We start from the raw sequence: 23,210 nt of genomic DNA on the forward strand, positions 1-23,210 counted from the left end.
AAGGAAGGAAGGAAGGAAGGAAGGAAGGAAGGAAGGAAGGAAGGAAGAAAGAAAAGGCTTTGCTCTGGAGGACAGCAGAGATTTAAGTACAAAGTACAATTTAGGTATCTAGTAAGAGATTGTCACTACTCTAATAAAGACAAAAGTGGGCCTGCATGGTGTTTCTCTGCCTGTAATCCCAGAAGTCAGAGTTCTTGTTAGGATAAAGCAGGAAAATCAGAAATTTGAGGTCATCATGTACTACACAAAGAGACACTGTCTCAAAACAACACAAAAACAGAATATGGGGGACTGGTGAGATAACTCAGTGCGAGTTCAATTCCTCGGGTCACATATGGTAGAGGGAGAGAACCAATTCCCTCAAGTTGTTCTCTAATCAGACACACACAGAGGGGGCAAGGGGAGAAATAGAACAAATTGATGAACATAATTAAATAATTTAAAAATCAAAAAGGGGAAGATAGAAGAACTGAATGGAGAGGATGACAGAGGTGGGAGAAGATGAAGAGAAGATAAAGATGATCATCATATAAAAATGATGATCATTTTTATATAATGGTTATATAAAAAGAGGTCAAGTTTTTCAGATATTATAACTACTATGATGGAAGCTGTGGCAAAAAAGAAGAATCCCCTCCACTCCCTGGTCCCTTGAATACCCTTTAGAGTTATTCAAATTGAAACACACACACACACACACAGAGCTTAAAAGATAGCATCCACATATAAAAAAAATATGCAATATTTGTCCTTTTAGGTCTGAGCTACCACAATCAGGGTGACTGTTGCTAGCTCCACCTATTTACCAAGTCAGTGGCACTCTTTGAAAGGATTAGAAGGATTAGTAAATCTAGACTTATTGAAGAAAGTCTATCACTGGGGCTATGCTCTGTGGTTTCAGAAGCCCATAGCAGATCCAGGTTCACTCTTAGCCTATCCATCAGGATGTAGCTCTCAGCTACTGCTCCAGTGCCATGTGTGCCACTATGCTACATGCCAAAATGATACAGTGCCATGATGATAATGGACTAAAACCTCCGAAAATGAAAACAAACACCCAATTAAATGCTTTCTTAAAAGTTTCCTTGGTCCTAGTGTCTAAGTGACTTAAGACACCTATAGATCAGAATATCACTGAACCCTCATCAGAGAAACTTCTTGCAATAGAAGGTAATTAACTCAGAGATGCACAACTGGGCAATGTGCAGAGAGTAAGAGACTTAGTTCTAAGTAAGAGCACTTAGTCCTAAATGGGATGTCTTCATCAAATAATTCCCCTCAAGGCTCAGGATCTATGGAAGTTAAAAAGATTGCAAGAGCCAGAGATAGTAAAATGACTCCAAAGAAAAAGCATCATCCAGACACAATAGGAATGACATACATTTGAATTTACAAAGTCTGTGACAGTAAATGTAAGACCAAACACAGGCTCAAACACAATAAAATCACAACGTTGAAAAGGGGAAGTAGACATAAGTTGGGTGGGGAGCTGATCTTGAGCGAGTTGAGGCAGAGGAAAATATGATAAAAACATATAATATGAAAAAGTAATAAACCATTAATTTTAAAAAGTAAGAAGCTAAGACTCACAGAAGAGACAACAATTGATCTTGGATTGTGATCCCATACCTATGCAAAAAATAAAAGCCTTTTTCTAAAGCCAAAAATTTTAAAAATGAACATAATTTTAACTAGGTCATTTATAGACAGAAGTCAGGTAACAGAGTTAATCTGCTAAAATGAAAACCAGGCTCCATTTTCAGTAACTAAAGTATCATAAGATGGACATGGAAATCAGCGTATGAAAAGCTGATATTTGACACTGCCTATCATTTCACTCCTCACATCAAGAATATCACAAAAGCCATACAATTAAATTTTATACTAATAACTCCTGATTATGTCCACAGCATCTCTACTCTATTATAAACAACCTCTGTCACTCACCTGGACCATGGCAAAGTTCCACTCTTCTGTAACCCCACATTCCCTCCACCTCCTTCAATGCACTCTTCACAAAAGCACCGAGGTTGTAAATACACTTATCTAAGTGGGCAAGTCTCCCACTTAGAACAGTATCTTCTCCATTCTCTAAAGATAGTCTAAAAAGACTGACAACACTTAAAACATCCTTTCCAACATCTGGCTATGGCAACCTCTGCTACTTCAGTCTGTATTTTAAAGGAAGAGAGCTGTTCAAAGAGCCATTTTTAGGAGATTATATGAATGGAACTTGTATCCAACACTGGAAAATGAAACTGCTTTTGCCAGTAACATAACATCCTAAACCTTAACTATATTGGAAAACTAATCATTTTTTCATGATATCTGAAAAATGGATAAAACTTCAGAAACCAGTCTTATATATCAACAATTCACTTGGAATTTCTGATGTTTTAAGACTTTATTTATTTACTTTAATTTTGTATTAGTTTGTTTACTTTACATTCCAAGGGTGCCCCCGGCCCATCCTCCCAGTCCTCCCCATTTCCCCTCCTTCCTCTCTCCCTTTTCACCCAGAAAAGGGGAGTCTCCTCCCCTGGTATTAACCTCCCCCAGCACACCATGTCACATGAGGACTGAGCATATCCTCCTCCCCTGAGGCCAAACAAGGTAGTGCTGCCAGGGGAAGTAATCTAAAAGCAGGCAATAGGGTCCATGATAGAAACAGCATTCCCCCCCATACACACACACACTCATCAGACGCCCCATATGAAGACCAAGCCACCCATCAGCTACGTGTGTGCAGGGGCCTAGGTCCAGATCATTCCTGCTCCTGAGTTGATATCTCAGTCTCTGAAAGCACCCATGGGCCTGGGTTAGTTCTTGTGGGGTTCCTATCCCCTCCAGGTCCTTCCATCTTTCCCCCAACACTTCCACAGGACCCCCAGAGGTTTCACCCAAGACTTGGCTGTAAGTCCCAGCATCTGTCACAATCAGCTGCTGGCGGGAGCCTCCCAGTGGACAGTCGTTAGGCTCCTGTCTGTAAGCAAAGCAGTGTATCAACATTCCTGTTCTCAAGCTGTACTACAGAGCAACAATTTTTAAAATTGTATGGTATCGGCATAGAAACAGAGTGATCAAACTGAAGAACCAGAAATAAAGCCACACTATTGTTACTTGATTTTCAAGCCAAAACCATAAAATGGGGGAAAAACGAAAAAAAAAAAAAAAAGCATCTTCAACAAATGAATGGTGCTGGTCTAACTGGATATCTGTATGTACAAAAATGAAAACAGACCCGTATTTATCCCCCTGCACAAAACTGAAGTCCAAGTGGATCAAAGACCTTGACATAAAAGCAAAGACTTGCCTTGAGAACTACACGCTGGGCCTGGTGTTCGACTCCAGTTGGGGCTACAGAAGACTGCAGTGATCATGGTGATGTTTGAGCAAATGAGAGCAAATGTGGGCAAGCTGCTCAAGGGTATCGACAGGCACAAGCCAGAAAACTTGGCTACCCTGGAACAGTATGGAGACGCAGACCAATGAAAACGCCTATGACCTAGAGGCCAACCTGGCTGTCCTGAAATTATACCAGTCCAACCCAGACTTCTTTCAGACCAGTCACTGCGCAGATTCTGCTGAAAGCCCTCACCAACCTGCCCCACACTGACTTCACTCTGTGCAAATGTATGATCGACCAGGCACATCAAGAAGAGCAGCCCATCAGACAGATCTTGTACCTCGGTGACCTGCTGGAGACCTGCCACTTTCAAGCCTTCTGGCAAGCCCTAGATGAAAACACAGACCTCCTAGAAGGCATAACTGGCTTTGAAGACTCTGTCCAAAAATTTATCTGTCATGTTGTGGGCATCACGTACCAGAACATCGACTGCTAGCTGCTGGTTGCTGGCTGAGATGCTTGCAGATCTGACCGACAACAAGCTGAAGGTGTGGATGAGCAAGTATGGCTGGAATGCCAATGAGTCAAGACAGATCTTCCTCTGCAGCCAAGAAGAGCGCATTAAGCCCCAGAACATCATGGAGAAGATTGACTTTGACAGTGTGTCCATCATCATGGCCTCCTCCCAGTAACTGTGTGCATTTAATAAAGATTTGTTCACTCAAACAAACATACTAAACTAAAAACAAACAAACAAAACCCAGAGACTCTAAACCTATTAAAAGACAAAATGGGGAAAATTCTTGAACTCATTGGCATAGGAGTCGACTTCCTGAATAGAACACCAACAGCTGAGGCTCTGAGATCAACAATTAATAAATGGGACCTCATGAAACTGAGAAGCTTCTATAAATCAAAGGACACTATCAATAGAACAAAATGGCAGCCTACACAACGGAATACTACTCAACTATTAAAAACAAGGAAATCATGAAATTTGCAGGCAAATGGATGGAACTAGAAAAGATCATCCTGAATGAGGTATCCCAGTAGCAGAAAAACACATACAGTATATAGTCACTTATTAGTAGAAATTAGCCATATAATATAGGATAAGTATACTAAAATCTACAAACCTAAAGAAGCTAAACACTAAGGAGGACCCTAGAGAGGATACAAAATCTCATTCTGAATGACTAACAGTCTAGATACCAGAAGCAGTGGAAGAGAGGAAACAGGATGTGAGTCTACTATAGAGGGTTCTCTGAAAGGCTCTATCCAACAGGGATCGACACAGATGCTGAGACTCACAGCCAAACTTTGGGCAGGGTGCAGGGAGTCTCATGGAAAAAGAGGGGAGTGAGGATAGAAAGATATTGAGGGGACAGGAGCCCTACAAGGAGCCTCACAAACCTAAAAATTTGAGCCAAGGGGGTCCTGCAGAGAATGATGCACCAACCAAGGACCATACGTTGAGAGGACCTAGACGCCCTGCTCAGATGTAGCCGATCGGCAGCTCAGTCTCCATGCGGATTCTTGAGTAAGGGTAGCAGAGGCTGCCTCTGTTACGAACTCGGTTGTCTGCTCTTTGATCACTCTCCCCTGGTGATATGGCCTTACCAGGCCACCTAGAAAGAGGATCCAGGCAGTCCTGATGAGACTTGACAAGCTATGGGCAGATGGCAAAGGAGGAGAACTACCCCTTTCAACATACTAGGGGAAGGGGATAGGGGGAATAAGGGAGGGTGGGTGGAACTAAGAGGAGTTGAAGGAAGGGCTTCAATCAGGATATATAATGAATAAATTGCAAAAAAATTAAAATAAAAAGAAACAGAACAAAACAAACAAAAAAGCAGCCTATAGATTGGGAAAAGATATTCACCAACCTTACATCAGAGGGCTATTATCTAAAATATACAAACTTAAGAAATTAAACAACAAATCAAATAATCCAATTAAAAAATAGGGTACAGAGCTAAACTAAGAACACACAACAGAAGAATACCAAATGGCTGAGAAGCACTTAAAGAAATGCTCAATGTCCTTGGGTATTGGAGAAATACAAATCAAAACAACTCTAAGATTCCATCTTATACCCTTCAGAATGGCTAAGATCAAAAACTCAAGTGACAACACATGCTGGAGAGGTTGTGGATAAAAGGGAACCCTCTTCCATTGCTGGTGGGAATGTAAACTTTTGCAACCACTTTGGAAATCAATCTGCACTTTCTCAGACAATTAGGAAGAGCGCTTTCTCAAGACCTAGCTATACCACTCCTGGGCATATACCCAAAAGATGCCCCACCATTCAATAAAGACATCTGCTCAACTATGATTTAACACTTTAAATACTAAATCAATAAAAGCTCAATGAAGAATGTCTAGAATTGGTCTTGTAAGATTTTCTTTTTTTTTTTTTTTTTTTTTCACAAAAAGAACTTCATACCCATCAAGGTATTGTAAAAGATAAAATTCTTTTAAAGTGAGATAAATATCTTAAGCACGTTAAGGGCTGGAAACACGGCTCAGTATGTAAAACATCTGCTGATCTCAGAGGCCCAACTTCGATTCCCCAGCACCCACAGGGTAGTACACAACTGCCTGTAGCTCAGTTCCGAGGGGTCAATCGCCTTCTTCTGGCTTCTGTGGACACCAGGCATGAATGTGATGTACATTCATATACACATGTAGGCAAAGCACTCACACACAGAAAATAAAAATAAAATATTTTTAAATTATATTAAAAATTGTTATATCATTTAAGGAAAGTTAAACATTTCTGCAATATGAAACTAAGCCTGCAAAAGTTGCATATGCCATTAGTTTCTTGTTGTGGATGTTTTAGTTTATGATATATAAATATGTTTGTGTTAAAATTTCAAAATTTTTAGTTTGTCCACACCTGTTAAGTGTCTCGTGTGGAGCGTGGTATTTGCCAGGTGGAATTAGTTGAATTCTGCAGACTCTAAGGAGTATAAATAGGACAGCCCAGAGCAAGAAAGTGCGGCTGCTTGGAGGACTGCTTGCTGCCAGTTTGTCCTGCTGCTGCTTTTGCTGTTTGCTGATTTGCTGCTTACCTGGACTTCTGGATTTCTGGACAACGGATATTGGTGTTGCCCCCAAAAGAATCCTACGCCCCTACCCAGCAGGAAGTAGCAGAGAGAACTACAGCCCCTGTGTCCACTACCTGGTGTTGGGGGGTTGGAAGGCAGGTAGAAGCATTTAATAACCCTAAATAAAGTTTTTTAAATAAATAGTTTGTTAAAAAATCAAGGTCAACAGTTTCTCGATTAGCTTATTAGTAGATCTGTTTCCTAACAAAACAGAAATTAATCACAATTTTTCAAATATCTCATTCAAATGTTTCTTTAGTTCCTTTTAATTCAAATGCCATGTTTTAATGAATTCAAATGTACAAAAGAATATTTGGAATTTTGCTTTCCTCTTTAGTAAATGGCAAAACTACATGTATACCAAAGGTTGTCCTAAAATAAATTTCCTAATGATATATTACTAAGTAAATGCTTAATTTATATATACCTATATGCTTAGGGGTACGTAATAATTCTTTTAAAAACTAGCAGAAAAAATTTAAGATATCTCAGCCCTACGGTACATTGTATAAAATATTGTATTAGAATGGTTTACATCAAATATAAAAATATATATGTATATAATACAGAAAAACTGTTCTAAGCATTACAATGCTTACTGATATAAGCACTTAAATTATCTTCCTGTTCTATGCATAATGATGTGCTATTAGCTTCTACTTCTCTAACAGAAGACAGTATACAGGATCAAATTACTCTCTTCATTCCGAGACTAGACCATCCCAAGAAAACTCTAGAAGCAATGAGAACTAGACAGCTAAGCATAGACTATCTCAGGATCAACTGAGAGCAGTGGCATTGTCTTTTAAAGACAAGTGGAACATTTAGACGCAAACAAAAAACAAGCTTCATTTAGTCAGGTGGCTACTACGAAGCAAACAAAAACTAGTGGTCCCTTAAATGCACGCATGATCAAGAATGAAACTAACTCACAAATATGTTTTGTTGTAGGTGGTGGTAAAAGAAGATAAAGGGTCTCATTGCAAAATCCAGGCTAGTCTGTCACTGTGTTTTTTAAGCTAGCCTCAAACTTACTACCTCCTGCTTCAGCCTCCTAAGTACATAAGGTAATTCTTTCATCAAAGCAAAACTGGAGAGCTGGGCGGTGGTGACACACACCCTTAATCCTAGCATGTGGGAGGCAGACCATCTCTGTGATTTCCAGGCCAGCCTGGTCTACAGAGTGAGTTCCAGGACAGCTAGGGCTACACAGAGAAACCTTTAAAAAACAAAACAAAGCAAAACAAAAAGAAAAACAAAAACAAAAAAACAAACATTAAGTTTCTATAGGTGTGTGTATTTATTTCTGGGCTTCGATTCAAATCCACTGATCCACAAATCTGTTTCTCAACCAGTACCATGCAGTTTTTATTACTGTTGCTCTACAGTACAGGTTGAGATCAGGGATGGAGACACCTCCAGAAGATCTGTTATTATACAGGATTGTTTTAGCTATTCTAGGGTTTTTTGCTTTTCCATATGAAAATGAGAATTGTTCTTTCAAGGTCTGTAAAAAATTGTGTTGGCATTTTGATGAGAATTGCATTGAATCTGTAGATTGCTTTTGACAGGATGGCCATTTTTACTATGTTAATCCTACCAACCCATGAGTATGGGAGATCTTTCCCATCTTCTGATTTCGTCTTCAATTTCTTTCTTCAGAGACTTTCCATTTTTTTCATACAAGTCTTTCTGTTGGTTAGAGTCACACCAGGGTACCTTATGCTATTTCTGGTTATTGTGAAGGGTGGTGTTTCCCTAATTTCTTTCTCAGCCCATTGGACTTTTGTATACAGGAGGGCTTCAGATTTTTATTTTTTAGTTAATTTTGTATCCAGCCACTTTGATAAAGGTGTTTATTAGCTGAAGGAGTTCTCTGGTAGAATTTTTTGTATCAGTCATATATACTATCATATCATCTGCAAATAGTGAGACTTTGACTTCTTCCTTTCTGATTTGTATTCCCTTAATCTCCTTTAGTTGTCCTACTGCTCTAGCTAGGACTTCAAGAACTATGTTGAAGAGATATGGAGACAATGGGCAGCCTTGCCTTGTCCCTGATTTCAGTTGGATTGATTTAAGTTTCTTTCCATTTAGTTTGATGTTGGTTATAGACTTGCTGTATATTGCTTTTACTATGTTTAGGTATGTGCCTTGTATCCCTAATCTCTCTGAAACTTTAAAAATGAATGGGTGTTAAATTTTGTCAAATGGTTTTTGCCATCTAAGGAGATTGTCATGTGTTTTTTTTTTTTTTCTTTCAGTTATTTTATGTAGTGGATTATACTGATGGATTCTCATATGTTGAACCACCCCTGCATGCCTACTTGGTTGTGGTGGATGGTATCTTTAATGTATTCCTGGATTTGGTTTGCAAGGATTTTATTGAGTATTTTTGTATCATGTTCATAAGAGAGATTGGTCTGAAGTTCTCTTTCTTTGTTTGGTCTTTGTGTGGTTTAAGTATCAAGGTGAATGTGGCGTCATAGAATAAGGTTGGTAATGTTCCTTCTGTTTCTATTTTGTGGAATAGTTTAAAGAATATTGGTGTTAGCTCTTCTTTGAAGGTCTAGTAGAATTCTGCACTGAAACCATTTGGTCCTGGACTTTTCTTGGATGGGAGACTTTTGAGAACAGCTTCTATTTCCTTAGGAGATATAGGACTATTTAGTTTATTTACCTGATCTTGATTCAGTTTTGGTAAATGGAATCTATCAAGAATATTGCCCATTGCATTTATATTTTCAAATTTTATTGCATATAGGCTTTTGAAGTAGGACCTAATGATTCTTTGGATTTCCTCAGTGTCTATTGTTATGCCCCCCCTTTACATTTCTGATTTTGTTGATTTGTACAGTATCCCTTTGCCTTTTAGTTTGGTCCCACCCACAGAGGGAAAATCAGCCTTCTCAAGGGACAAACCCACTGATAGGTTACCCAATCCCAGTGGTCAGCCCTAAATATATATACTCACAGGCAACACTAACTGGACTCAGTAGATTCCAAGTGTGTATGTGTACATATACATATAACAATAAAAACTTTCAAAGGAGGTGATCAATTTGAGAATGATGGAAAGGGAACAGAGGAAGAGCTGGAAGGGAAGAGGGACAAATGAATGTAAAGGATATAACCACAATACTCCTTCATAAAAGTTTCAAATAAATTAAATTTTAAAAATCAAAACTACATAAAGTATGCATTAGAAGTACTGACAATATATTTACGGTATTACTAAATATCTGAAAGTTAAATAAAATAATCCTAGGTACGATGCTAATAAAATACAAAAACCATAAATAAAAATTAAAAGTATTTTAACTAAATGAGAAGTATACTAAAATGTTTGAAATGCAGCTAAAGTAGTACTTAGATAAAACTTCAAAGTTTCTAATGTTCATACTAGGGAAATAAATTAAACTCACACAAGAAAATGAAAATGCTGAAGTGAAAGCCAGTACAAAAGTAAACAACAAAAGCAGCATAGTAATATAATGCTCTTTTGCCTGCTCTTGGGACTCTTTTCCTCCTACTGGGTTACCTTCCCCAATTGATATGAGGGCTTGCACCTAGTCTTACTGTATCTTTTTACAGTATTCAACTGATATCACTAGGAGGCCTGCTCTTTTCCAGGGAAGACAGAGTAGGTCTCGGGGAGAAGGAAGTACCAGAAAGAATGAATGGAAGGAGAGGAAACTGTGGTCAGATATATTGTATGAGAGAAGAACAAATAAATAAACAAGGAAACCAAAAGCTGGTTCTCTGAACTTATAAGCAAAATTGAACAAATTGGAAAATAGATGGCTAAGAGAAGAGAATGAAAGATGTTATCAGAAGTGAAAGAGGAATCATTATTACAGATTGTACAGCATTAAAATAATAATAAAGAGCATAGTAATAATTCTATATGCGTAAGCTTGGTGACTGAGATGAAATAGATTCATTCCTTGAAAAATATAACCTGCCAGAATTTATATAAGAAACAGATATCCTAAACAGCCTTTCAAAAGCTCACTGGTGAATTCTCTCAAGCCTTTTACATCATTTCTATGACTCTCCTTAAAGGACATAAAAGAAAGTACACTTCCTAGCCCACTTTATGAGGCCAGGATAACCCTAACATTAAACTCAGAGGAGCAATAAAATATTAAAAAACTACAAACCTGCATCTCTCATGGATATATATATAGAGAGAGAGAAAATATAGTATATAGAAAATATATAGAGAGAGAAAATATAGAAAAACATTCAGTGAATGTATCCCAGCTAGGTATGTTTCATCTGAAGATAAATTAACAGGCTAAAAACAATCTATGACATCATCATATCAATAGATGAGGGAAAGGCATTTGGCAAATTCAACCCCAGCTCATAAAAGAAGTTCTCAGCAAAGTAGAAATCAAGAGCCATTCCTCAACATTTTTTAGGAGGAATCCTACAGAAAACATCATATTTGACAGTGAGAAACTACAAGCCTTCTCACCAAGATCAGAAACAATGCAAAGGTATGCTCTCTCACCACTCTTTATCAGTATAACTATGAGAACTACAGTTAATGGAAAAAAAAGAAGAAAAAGAAAAGAAAAGATAGGACTGCCTATGTCAGAAATGCAAAAGAACAGAAAAACAAACACAACCCTGGTGTACCTAGTAAGCGGTTATAGCAGGAACAATATTAGTATGGAACAATATTAGTAGTATATATACAAGTCAACTGTTTTTCTATATGCCAGCAGCCAAGTAGAGTACAAAAATATTGTATCTTCAACAAATATAAGGACATAAATCTAATAAAATACATACAAGATCTAAATGAAGAAAACTGCAAAATTCTGATGAAAAACTAAATAAGAAATAGCCCATAAATATAGACAGGAAGATTCAATATTATTATCAAGAAGCCACCTGCCTGGCTTGGTGGAGCACGCCTTTAATCCTAGTACTTGGGAGGCAGAGGCAGGTGGATCACCATGAGTTTGAGGCCAACCTGGACTATAAAGCAATTTCAGGACAGTCAGGATTATTATACAGAGAAGCCCTGTCTTGGAATAAAATGACCAACAAAAAACAGTGTCACCCTTTCTAATCTATTAATGCACTGATTTAATATCAATAAATATCCTAGTTGGTTGTTTCTATGGTTTGACAAATGTTCAAGAGTTTATGAGGAGAGACAAACACTCATAATAGCTAAGACAATGTGAAAAGAAAAAGGTAAATATCTCACTTCAAGATTTGCTATAAAGCTACACTAATCAAGACCATTTAGTGCTGAAGAAACAAGAGACAGACCAACAGAACAAAGAGCAAGGGAACCCAGAATAGACCCACATAAATATAGTCAAATGGCATTTAGCAAAGGAGCAAAGCAAAGCAATACACAAAGGATGATGTGACAACCAGACACCCAGTAAAGAGGAATCTAAATACAGACCTGTATCCTTCACAAAATTAACTCAAAATAAAAAAATAGACCTTGAATGCAAAACACAAAACAATACAGTGTATAGAAGATGAAATAGGAGAAAACCTAGATGGCCCTGAGAATGGCAACAGTTTTTTAAATAAAATGTTAAAACATGAACCAAGAAAAAATAGTTGAGAACTTTATTAAAATCAAACATGTCTGCTTTCCAATAATAATAATAATAAATCAATAAAATGAGAAGAAAAGATACAGAATAGGAGAGAATATCATTCTACAAAAGCCACACCTGAGAGAAGACTGGTATCTATTCAAGAACTCTCAAATTCAGTACTACCAAAACAACAATCTTGAGGGAAACAACCTTGGTACTTCCCCAAAGCAAACACAGAAATAACAAATAAGCACCTGAAAAGGAGTTTTATAACAGGGTTATCACAGCAATACAGATTAAAACAAAAATTATATCCATCAATCAGAATATCCAAAATCCAGACCACTGAGAACACTAAATATAAGTGAGGACACAGAGCAACACAAACTCTCAAACACTCCTAAAAGCTTCATTTCATACGTATAAATGGTAGATCCACTTGGGGAAAGAATTTGGCAGGTTCCTACAAAACTAAACATATCCTGACCATATGATCCAACAATTACAGATTCTGGAATGTATTTATCCAAAGAAGCTGAAAACATGTCCACACAAAAACCTGCACATGGATGTTTATAGGAATTTAATTCATAACTGTCAAAACTTAAGAGCAGCCAAGATTCTCTTCCAGAGAGCAAACTACAGATATCATTACGTATTAAAAGAAACAAGCTATCAAGCCATTAAAAAGAAGACACATACCATTAAGTGCCTCTGATGGAGTCTATCAAATATTTAAGATCACCAAGCCTATGCAATTTTTAATATAGGATAAATAATTATTACCTAATTCATTTTATGAGGATTATTCTAATATTAATGTCTGAGAGACACCCAGTGGATCACTTATGTGACAAACATCCTTGCTCTGTTGTGTTGACAGCCCTACTTTCTAGAGAGGTCCATAAGCCCAACCTAAAGAAAGACTTCTTTGGTGCTCTGAGTCCCAACTGTAACAGGATTCTTCTGTGTTATTCTTAAAATGTTTCTCTAAGAACAAGTATCTCTTAACTGCTATTGCTCAGGCTACAGAGACAGGAAACACAAACTCCCCAATTGTACCACTGAGAGTGTTTTGTAGAAGCACTCCTACCTGTTCTTCCTGGGAAAACCGGAAGGATGGCCACTCATCCTTACAGAGTATCATTTTCAAGCAGGGTACTGTCATCAGTATTGGCATCAAAAGACTTGATGCCCTATCAGCTCAGTAGCTTCTGGCTCATGTATGACAAGAAACAGATCTCATAGACTTCGTTTGATATAAAATGGATCCCAGCATGTGTTGTCACTTGAGGTTTTGATCTTAGCTATTCAGATGGGTATAAGATGGAATCTTAGTGTCATTTTGATTTGCATTTCTCTTACAGTTAAGGACACTGGGCATTTCTTTAAGTGCTTCTTAGCCATTCTCGATTCCTCTGATGTGAGTTCTCGGTTTACCTCTGTATCCCATTTTTTAATTGCATTATTTGATTTGTTGATGTTTGATTTCTTAAGTTCTTTATATATTTTGGATATTGGCCCTCTGTCTGTTGTAGGGTTGCTTCCTAATCTGTAGGCTGACGTTTTGTTCTATTGACAGTGCCCTTTGACTTACAGAACCTTCTCAGTTTCATGAGATCACATTTATTTATTAATTATTGATCTCAGAGCCTGTACAGTTGGTGTTCTGTTTAGGAAGTTCTCTCCTATGCCAATGAGTTCCAGACTTTTCCTCACTTTGTCTTCTAATAGATTTAGAGTCTCTGGTTTTTTTCAAGGACTCTGATCCACTTGGACTTAAGTTTTGTACAGGATAATAAACACAGGATCTATTTTTCTACATGCATATATCCAGTTAGACCAGCATCATTTGTTGAAGAGGCCTTCTTTATTCCATTGTATGGTTTTGGCTTTTTTATTGAAAATTGAGTGCCTATAGAAGTGTGGGTTTATTTCTGGGCCATCAAGATCCAGCTATACCACTTCCTGGAATATACCCAAAAGATGCTCCACCATACAACAAGGACATTTGTTCACCTATGTTCATTGCCACTTAATTCGTAATAGCCAGACTCTGGAAACAACCTAGATGTCCCTCAACTGAAGAATAGATGAAGAAATTGCGGTACATTTACACAATGAAATACTACTCAGTTATTAAAAACAAGGAAATCATGAAATTTGCAGGCAAATGGATGGGACTAGAAAAGATCATCCTGAGTAAGATATCCCAGAAGCAGAAAGATACACATGGTGTATACTCACTTATAAGTGGATATTAGACCTATAGTACAGGATAACCATACTACAATCCACAGATCCAAAGAAACTAAGTGGACCCAAGGGAGGGTGCCTGAATGTCACTCAGAACGGGAAGTAGAATAGACAGCAGAAGTGAATGAAGAGAGGGAACTGTGCAAGAGATGGAATGAGGAGAGGAACGGAGCGGGGATCAGATGTAGAAAGAACGGGGGTGGGAGGTGAGAGGTCTGGGTACAAGAAGGGAAACTAAGGGGCGTCATCTCTTTGACAAGCTGGAGGCCTGCAACAGAGGATATAGGTGTGACTCTAGCTGAGACTTCTAACAGGTGGAGGACATGAAGACTGAAGTGACCACCTTTTATCCAGGCAGGATTAATGGAAGGAGGGGAATAACCCACAATCAAAACCTTTAATCCAAAAATTATCTTGCCTACAAGAAGTAAATGGATAAAGAGGGGAACAAAGACTGAGGGAAAGTCCAACCAACAACTGGCCCAACCTGAGACCCACCACACAGTAGACAGCCGTCTCCTAACACTATTAATGATGCTCTGCTATGAATGTAGACAGGAGCCTAACTTGACTGTCCTCTGAGAGGCTGCAGCCAGCAGGAGATCGTGACAGATGCTGAGACTTGCAGCCAAGCTTGGGGCAGAATTTTGGGGGTCCAGTAAAAGTATTGTGGGAAAGATGGAAGAGCCTGGAGAAGATAAGAACCTCACAAGAAGACCAACAGAGACAAATAACCCAGACCCATGGGGGCTTACAGAGATTGACATATCAACTAAGGAGCATGCATGGTCTGGACCTAGGGCCCCTGCACACATATGGCCAATGGCTGGTTTGGTCTTCATATGGGGTGCTGGGCAAGTGGTGGTGGGGGAGAAGGGGTGCTGTTTCTAACATGGACTCTATTGCCTGCTTTTGGATCACTTCCCCCTGGCAGCACTACCTTGCCTGGCCTCAGGAGATGAAGATAAGCTCAGTCCTGATGTGACTTGATGTGCTGGGCAGGTTGATATGGGGGAGGGGAGATCTACTTTTCTGGGGGGGGGGGAGGGAAAGGATGGGGGGAGAAGAAAAAAGGGGAGAGATTGGGGGGAGATGAGGGAAGGGGCAGCCTTGAGACGTAAAATAATAAAATCTAATTTAAAAAAAGAGAGAAAACCTGGAATTTTTCAAGGAACGTTATTGTTATGAAGTCTTAGAAGATGTTTTCATTTCTCTGACCTCATAAAATGTTATTCCCAAGCTTATAAACATGGTTCTATTTACTTTTCTAAGCTTCATTTTGTTTTCCAGAAATATAAAAACCTGATCTTATATCAGTGCATAATATATATAAAATATCCATTTAATTGTTTGGGGAATCATAAATATTCAATAAATACTGAGACTGTTCTTATTAAAAAAAATAAATAAAATGGATCCCTAGTCTAAAATAATCCCTGTGCTAAGGGCAACTATTGGGTACTGTAACAATTCTCAAGCATGGCATCAGATTGAACAGGCCACCCTCCTGTGCAGTTTCATATTTCTTGATTAGTATTATAACCATCAAAAGCCTAACTGCAAAAATGGATGTCATCATAAGCAATGCAGTATTAACTAAAATCAAACCCATTAACTATTTTAAGCTAGTGATTTGAGACAGTCACTGCTGCATTTTCTTTACAAACTTCAAATATCATTGTATTTCTATAAATCTATTGTGGTGCTTTATAGTATCTCAGTTCAGTTTAGAAATGTGTGTGTGTTTCTAAACGAGAAAGAGAGAGAGACTGCACATTCACTCTGTTTATTGTTTTGTTACAGCCAAGAGTGAGAAGGTCAGTAGATGGTGCAGGAGAGACAGTATAGACTTCTACACAGTCTTTAACCAGGTATTTTCTAGTCACAATTAAGCCACTTCTGCAGGCCTAGAGGATTCAGGAAAAGTTAGAGGTTCAAACGTTTACAGAAATATCAGATTTAGAGGTCCTATCCTAAGGGTCAGGATTCCATTTCAACCCAGTCAAGAACACTGACAGTGGTTAGAGAAGACAAGAATTCTAACCACCGTAGCACCTTAAAAGTAAACCTCTGGCCAGTCTTTTGCTTCTTATGCACATTGCAGATGTTCCTCTATACATTACTAATCTATATGTTACTAAAAAGAAAAAGAATATTCCTTTTATCTTTCGTGCCCAATTATCTTCAGGCTTTCTTCACCATTCTCATTTATCAATGTGAGTAAGCAGCAGACCGCTCACTGGACTACCTTTATAAGTACTTCCCTGAGCCTCTCAAAAGCCTAAGGTATAGCACCCACCAGGGCATTTCCATTCATGAAAACTGCATTCCAGGTTTCAGTTTGAACAGTTTACACAACTGTGCGTGCTGAGTGTCGGCAGCAGCAGTGCTCAACTAACAGTATTAAAACGCATTTTCATCCCAGCTAGCACATAACCAGGTTCCTAAAGACTGCCCCTGGTAGCAACTGAAATAACTGAAAAGGAGATACACACACCTTACTGAGGAGTGCTGTGTGAATCAATAACTAAGAGGAAAGAAAAGAAGTTAAGTCTGAGCAGGAGCTGAACTGCAATTCAGACATAGAAAGGTTGCAGGTTGAGATGGTCCTTTAAAATTGTCTTGCTTTTATGCATTTTAATTTTAAATGCCTTAGAATCATTAAAAAGTGAACAGTCTGAAACACACAGATCTAATGTACAGCAGGATAATCTGTTAATAAGTGAGGAGGCTACCTCAGAAGAACTAGAAGTAAGACAAGTACATATAGATCAAAAAGCAGGCAACTGCCTTGCTAGACCACAGAGAAAGAGGATCCAGAGAGTCCTGATGAGACATGACAGGCCAGGTTAGGTAGTAAGGGAATCAGTGGACTAGAGGAGGGACATAGAGGGTAAAGAGGGAAGCACGGTGAGACCAGGAGGAAATGAAGGAGGGGGCTACAGCCAGGATACAAAGTGAATAAACTGTAATAAATAATAATTTAAAAGAGGAAAAAAATTGTCTTACCTTAAGGCAAAGAGGCCAGGCACTAATACCAGCAGAGAACACACTATGACTAAAGTGAATAGGATTGGTGCCTGGGGAACTTAGCTACCTCCTCTTTTGGTTCTCAATACTCCCCAAAGCTAGAAGAGAGTATGACTCAATCTGGGAATGAAGGTGGGTAATCTGGAAGGCTAACTGTGGCCCCTGCCACACCACCACTGGACTAGGACACCAAAAAGCACTATCTAATAAATACAGAAAGTCAACAGAATTTTAAGGAGAAAAAAAAAATTAATATAATTATTGACTCAGGCAAAGACTATCAAAGGATACTAAAACCCTTAGATGAAAGGCACAGAGTCCCTTACTCCCACAGTTCTGTGCTCATTACACACAGAAATGGATAAATTATGCAGGAAAGGTCTGATGGGTACTGGTGTTAGGACCACTGCAAGTAAGGAAAGCCAGCAATCAATGACTGGGGCAACATGCAGCATTCAAAATAAATAAATAAATACATACATACATACATACATACATACATACATATACATATGTGTGTGTGTGTGTGTGTGTGTGTGTGTACACACACACACAAAACATTCTTCATAAAAATGTCTACACAGAATCTAATGCTGTTTTAAGGCCTAATTTCTATTAACAGAAAATACAGCACAGAAGACAGAAACATGAACAATATATAAGGCCCTGTCCTAAAAGGAGATAGATTTATACAGCATTATAGAAAAGGTATAATGCTAGATATAGTTATAATGGTAGCCAGGAGGGAGGAGTAGGAAGACCAAAAGAAATATTTCTGAAGTGATGGAAATATTTTATACTTGACCTTAGTGATAGTTTCAAGATTCTTTAAGTGAATATGTAAAGAGAGTTAATTTTATTGTATATAAATTAAATCTTAACTAACCAAACATCCCAAAGAAAGAATATGAACATTTAATTGTCAAGAATAAAAAGAAATCATTTTTGTTGATTTTAAGCTAAATAGATTATATTTTTAAAAATTATAAATAAACATATTTTATTAAACTATTATTATTAGATTAACATATTTTTCAAGATACATGATTTTTACTCTTTTTTTGTTAGCAGACTAATTCATTTTACATTTCTACCAATTAGTATACCAACAACGTAGTCTCTTTTTCTTGATGTGTTTATAGAGCACATAGGATTCCATAGACTTCACAGCTATGTGAAAAGTCCTAACAACTCACAAACACAGATACACACATCATTCATATTCAACCCTACATCATTCCCTGGTCCACTTCTACAACAATATCTCTTCTTAGCACAAAACCACCATGATTTTCCCAATGATTTTGATTAATATGTTTCTTGTTCTTCCAGATACAGTCCTTTAGGCAAATCTCTCCGATCCTAAAATAAATTCTCAGTCTTCTCCATTCTAGACTTAATAAAATTTTAATATTAATTAATATTTTAATTTTAATATTGTCTACATATTATATTGTCTACATAATAATATTGTCTTCCTCACCTCTACTCATGCAGCTGAGCAGGCCCAGAGTGTCATTCCTTTGTCATAACAGTTACTGTTTTCTTGATGATTTCATCTAACATTTTCCTTAAGTATCTGCCTTTTATCTTTAACCCCCCCAGACGGATAATAAACTCAAGACTAGGAACTCCAACATTAAGTCTGAAAAAAAAAAAAATTCTAACTAAGAACCCTCAACATTTACAGGATTGACTACTTAGCCTCTTATAACCCAAATTTCATGCACAGATGGGATAGACTCAAATACCATTTCTGTTCTGTTCTGTTTTATTTTGAGATAGGGTACCATGTACAACAGGATGACCCTGAACTTGTTATGTGTCAGAGGCCAGCTATGAATGCCTGATCCTCCTGCCTCCACCACCCAAGTGCTGAGATTATTAGAATGTACTAACATGCCAGTCAAATGCCATTTCTAACAAAAAGAAAGAAGTAGTAAAGGAAATAACTAGCTTAGCTGAAAAGAGGACACAAATACCCATTTCGGTCACAATGGTATTTAGAGCAGAGGTGTTCTTCTGCTACTGCCAAGACCCAGTATCTTCACTTTTCTTTCTATCTCAGCTTATCACTTCCCTCCTGGCATCACTTCCCTTTTTAGCAAAGAGACACCAAAGATTTCAATTTCTACTCTTCTTTGACCTCCAGTAACACTTTAAGCCTGAATCAGTCAACTATGAGTTTTCCTCATTTAGCATTTAACTAGTAAGGTTTATAATAAGCTGACTGGAATTGTATATATTATTTTAATAAAAAACAACAGCAACTAACATTTAAAAGACATTTACTATATGTGGCCACACATACTTTAGATTACCCTAAAATATTACAAGAAACCGTCAGCCAGCTGTAGTACACACACCTGTAATCCCAGCAATCAGGAGGCTGAATGAGGAGGATCACTTTTATTTCTTGGCTACACAGTGATCCTGTTAGGATTACACAGGATCCCATCTCAAAAATACATAAAATAAAATGTTCGGGCTGGCCTGGTAACACAGGACTATAACTCCAGCCACCAGCAATATTACACATTGAAGGCCTGACAGAGTCAACAGAGCACATACAAACAACCCAACCTTACACATAAAATGGTAAGACTGGAATCTGAATGAAGGCAGCTTACAACCTGAAAGGCTACCACGGAAGACTGGCATTATCCCAAGTGTAAAGTGATCTACCACTCAGAAAACTCATCAAACATTTTTTTTCCTGCCTTGCCTGGCCAGCCACCTTCTCCAAGAAAATGTTATAATTTCAGCGATTCAAATTCAGTCACAGAATACCTAAAAGCTATTCCCATATTCAGCGATCATTCAGTGATCATTGATCCAAAAACCAAGAGTTACAGGCAAGACTATTGTTTCTCTCCATATCCTCAAACCTCTCACATTCAGCAAAGATAACAAACCCCTGATATTTAATATAATGTAATGTACCAAGTACTTTACAAATATTTGTTCATCTAATCTAAAAACAGGGAACATTATTATTACCTTCACTCTACCTATAAGATAACTATGGCAAGGAAGTTATGTAACATTCACAGTTACACAACTAGCAAATGACAGAGGACAGTCAGTTCTTAAAGCCAGTCTAGTGTCATGAGTCCAAGCTCTTATCCACTTTGTTAAAATGCCTTCAACATCCTAGATACTACCTTCGGCTTGAATCTTCCCTAAAACAATCTACAGCACTGAATTTGTTCCACATGTGCTGATAATTGACTTACATTCATGTCCTCCGCAGCACAAGTCTGTCCTTCTCCTAAGGCTTTTCTAATTTCCTCATATGCACTTCTAGAGCTCCTTCTTCATGACATGTCGACTTAAATATCAACTCCCAATGAGACCTTTCCTGACCTTCTCACTCCAGTAGCTCAATCTATGAAACTAGCTCTATTTCCTTCACCATTACTTATCACAAGAAATTACCAGTTGTTACCACCACAACAAGTGCACAGTCCAACAGTTAAGACTTTGTCGATTGTACTTACTATGTCTTTGGTGTCTACAATAGTATACCCCAGGCACTGACAGAATAAACGTCAAAAAAAAAAAAAAAAAAAATGATGCCACCCTTTCAGATCACAGGAAAGAAGAGATGTGGTACCCACCTTCAATAAATTATCGTCTGTATATTTAGAAATACTTCCTTTCTAGTAAAGAAAGTATTTCAACTCAACTTTTTCAATGGCTAACCTGTAATCATAAAACTGCTTCCACTGATTTCTATCAACCATTCCCTCTTTCAACTCTGTAATACCCTCCTCTGTACATAAGTACCCGTACTTAAATGTCCCACTTGTCCTCCAATAACCTTCCTACATATCCCCTAGGTTGTTCCAACCCTCTCCAACCTCACCCCACCTGTTTATGCTTATCCCAGTTATGGTCACTTGGCTCAAGAGTTATTAGTGACCAGGAAACTGTTCTCCTGTTCTCACTTTCTTCAGTATCTAGCACTTCTGAAAAGTTTTTCTTTACTTTCCTAGGACCTGAGGTTTTACTGCCTGGTCCTCTTCTCAGCTTTCTAATCTCTTCTCTTGGTTTCTTTTATTGTCTCCCTTTTCACACATGCTTAAGCTTGATGCTTTCTAGAATTTCAGCCCGATCCTCTATCTCTCTCTTTTAACTCAATGCCCTATATAAATAATACCAAATCCTTACTCTTCTTCCCTACCATCCTTAATTTAATTCAATTCACAATAAAGAACAGTGTTGATAGAAATGAGAGGAGGGCAAACTATAATAAAAAATAATATATGAACAAGCCTCAGGAGACATTATCAAAGTAAGGTTAGTTTCTGTCAATATTTCTTGAGGTCAGTGAACCAATTCCTCATATTTTATTGACAGTTTGAGAAAACTGATCAAACTAAAACTCACCAATTTTAAGTACATGAACCTATATTTAATTTTGTCTACTACTGCCAGTAAAGTTCAAGATACAAAAAGTCCTGTTTAGAAAACAGTAGAAAGTCAAAGCAAGAATATACAGCATAGTTTATATAACATAATTTTAAATATTTAAGAGAAATTTGTGAAGTTGTACCACAGTGCAATAATTTATCAACACAGAACTCAAGCTTAAACCTAACTCTCAAGGTTAATTCTCTAATGTGATCTGAGCTGCTTTCCAAAACCATTAGCAAGAAGCACACTTGTGACATTCTTACCTTCATTCTAAATAGCAAAAGGGTAGTGACACCCATTTAAATCCATGACTCAACTACTGATGCATCCAAATCCTGTCAACAAACAGATAGGACTGGTTTGTCTAGAAAAAAACTGCAAGTAAAGCTCCATCTTTACAACTCTCTCCAACAGCCATAGCACAGACTCATCTATGAGCTAGACTTCTTGACTAGAGACCTTTCAAAATGGGGGAAAAAGACGTGTGGCACTGCCGAAGAAGCCACACTGATTTGGTGAGGGGGTGGGAACACTTCAAACTCACTTTTTTAAAACTCTTCTTAAAATGCAAAGATGAGTCCCAACTACCACTCTCAAAGATGGTGATGGAGTCAGTCACCATCCTTCAGGGTATATGATAAGTTAAGGCATGGAAAAAGAAAAGAACAGGAGAGCTTTGGGCCAAAAAAACACACCTATATTTTAAGAAAAAGAAAATGAAAGCGATTTGTCAACTACATAGCAAGGAAGCTGAAGGTGAAGCCAGTCTAATAGATCTGAGAACTACGTAGATTTTCTGATCACAGCAGTTAACCCAAGCCGGTTGTCATATTTTTAAAGTTCTTCGTATTTTTTTTTTCCATTTTCCCTACAAAACTCTCTGCACTCTCAAACCTGTAAGTAACAGGAAACAGAACAGAAGATGAAGGGAAATGGCCCGACGGACAGGCCAGCAGAACAAGGCAGCAGCTGCAAGCACATTTCAAGGCCAGAAGGCTCCACAATCAAAGCACACTTCTAAAAATCCCTGTCAGACACTTATAACGTCTGCACAAATCTCCATCGGTACCCTTTATTTATAAATCTCCTAAAATGAAACCACTGGCTTTTTGTCTTAACAGCCCACAGACATCACTACCTTTAACCACTATAGGTTAGTAGTGTAAGGCGGCTTCTATGGAGGGCAGCTGGAGAAAGGAATGTGATGGGGAGGGGTCGTGCAAATAGGATTGCTGCTCAGACGCTGGAAATGTGCACATATCCCCTTCCGACTCTTGCAAATTCTCTTCATGCATGATGGTCTTATCCCTCTCTACCCATGCCTTCCTTCTCAACAATGCACACACGTGTCATGACCGACCAGCACCCTCTCTAGCGTTACCGGATACGTCCTCATCTCTCTTACCTTCCCCTTCAAAAGACACACACACACACACACACACACACACACACACACACACACACACA

At 38.1% G+C, this 23,210-nt stretch overlaps 1 protein-coding gene and 1 pseudogene across 8 annotated transcripts in view; one reads left to right on the top strand and one right to left on the bottom strand.

The window, feature by feature from the left end:
• Positions 1-23,210, bottom strand: part of Mycbp2 (MYC binding protein 2) — a 246,544-nt gene that overhangs the window by 222,529 nt on the left and 805 nt on the right. The window lies entirely within an intron of this gene.
• LOC129679000 (eukaryotic translation initiation factor 3 subunit K-like) lies at positions 3,379-4,038 on the top strand (annotated as a pseudogene).

Source organism: Psammomys obesus, unplaced genomic scaffold (assembly GCF_907164565.1).
Source record: "Psammomys obesus unplaced genomic scaffold, mPsaObe1.curated_primary_1811, whole genome shotgun sequence".
Taxonomy (NCBI): domain Eukaryota; kingdom Metazoa; phylum Chordata; class Mammalia; order Rodentia; family Muridae; genus Psammomys; species Psammomys obesus.